This window comes from Schistocerca nitens, chromosome 1 (assembly GCF_023898315.1).
Source record: "Schistocerca nitens isolate TAMUIC-IGC-003100 chromosome 1, iqSchNite1.1, whole genome shotgun sequence".
Lineage (NCBI taxonomy): Eukaryota > Metazoa > Arthropoda > Insecta > Orthoptera > Acrididae > Schistocerca > Schistocerca nitens.
This window is the reverse complement of record NC_064614.1, coordinates 1,162,737,064-1,162,738,159: the sequence shown is the minus strand read 5'-3', so window position 1 is coordinate 1,162,738,159 and position 1,096 is coordinate 1,162,737,064.

Below are 1,096 nucleotides of genomic sequence, written 5' to 3'. Positions count from 1 at the left end.
CACCACATCAATGTCATCACGAGAGAGAGGCTCAATAGCGGCAGTGGAGGAAAACAAATCCCAGTCAGCCTTATTCATAGCCCATCTGCTGGGGCGCCCAGAAAAGTGACGTTGTGGCAGTGACAGAAGGATCGGAAAGTGGTCACTGCCACACAGGTCGTCATGCACACTCCATTGGACAGACGGTAAGAGGCGAGGGCTACAGATCGAAAGATCGATGGCGGAGTACGTGCCGTGCGCCACGCTGAAGTGTGTTAAGGAACCATCATTTAAGACTGAAAGGTCGAGCTGTTCCAATAAATGCTCAATGGTGGCGCCTCGACCTGTTGCCACTGACCCACCCCACAGAGGGTTATGGGCGTTGAAGTCGCCCAGTAAGAAGAAAGGTGACGGCAATTGGGCTAGCAGTGCAGCCAGCTCATGCTGCTCGACATCACCATCCGGTAGAAGGTTAAGACTGCAGACGGTAATAGCCTGCGGCGTCCACACCCTAACAGCGACAGCCTCTAAAGCTGTTTGTAGAGGGACAGACTCGCTGTGAAGGGAGTGAAGAACATAGATGCAGACGCCACCAGACACCCTTTCATAGGCTGCTCGGTTCTTACAAAAACCTCGATAGCCTCGGGGGGCGGGGGTTCGCATCGCTGGAAACCAAGTTTCCTGAAGAGCAATGCAGAAGAAAGGGTGAAGGTTGATAAGCTGCCAGAGCTCAGCGAGATGGTGGAAGAAACCGCTGCAGTTCCACTGGAGGATGGTATTTTCCATGTCTGCGAAAGTCATGACGGGACTGGGAATGCAGATTACGCCGCTGGGTCACCTGCTGCCTCCGATTGAGCACCTGTGCTAGTGCTATCCATTGCGTCTGAGGGACCCGCGACATCGAGGTCCTCAGCGGAGGCCAAAATCTCCACCTCGTCCTCAGACACAGAGCTGGAAGGTTGCGGTGGGGTGGCTGCCACCCCGAGTTCCTTGGGCTTAGAGCTGCTCTTCTTGGATTTCTCACGCTGCTCCTTGGGTTTAACTGGCTGGGAGTGCTTCACTGATTCAGTCTCCGTAACGGAGGAGGATCGTGAAGCCCTTCGACCAGCGGATTGTG